This window comes from Theobroma umbraticum, unplaced genomic scaffold, assembly GCF_002168275.2.
Source record: "Theobroma umbraticum cultivar Fairchild unplaced genomic scaffold, ASM216827v3 scaffold_55.0, whole genome shotgun sequence".
Classification (NCBI taxonomy): Eukaryota; Viridiplantae; Streptophyta; class Magnoliopsida; order Malvales; family Malvaceae; genus Theobroma; species Theobroma umbraticum.
The window spans coordinates 216,609-216,846 of record NW_018397270.1 but is presented as its reverse complement, the minus strand read 5'-3'; positions in this window follow the sequence as shown (position 1 = coordinate 216,846).

Below are 238 nucleotides of genomic sequence, written 5' to 3'. Positions count from 1 at the left end.
TTGAGTTCAATGCATATCTTAGAAATATTGCTTCATCACTCTTTGCATCAAAATTTCCTAGAGAATGTTTTCCATTATTTAATAGAAAAAATTTACAGCCAAAGCTTTTAAAGTGAGATATATTTGGTTTTCTATCTTTGTACAATTCATACGGAGTTTTTGATATCATGGCCCTTATTGATACTTTAGTAAAAATGTATGCAGCTGTATTGACAGCTTTTGCCCAAAAGTATTTTGG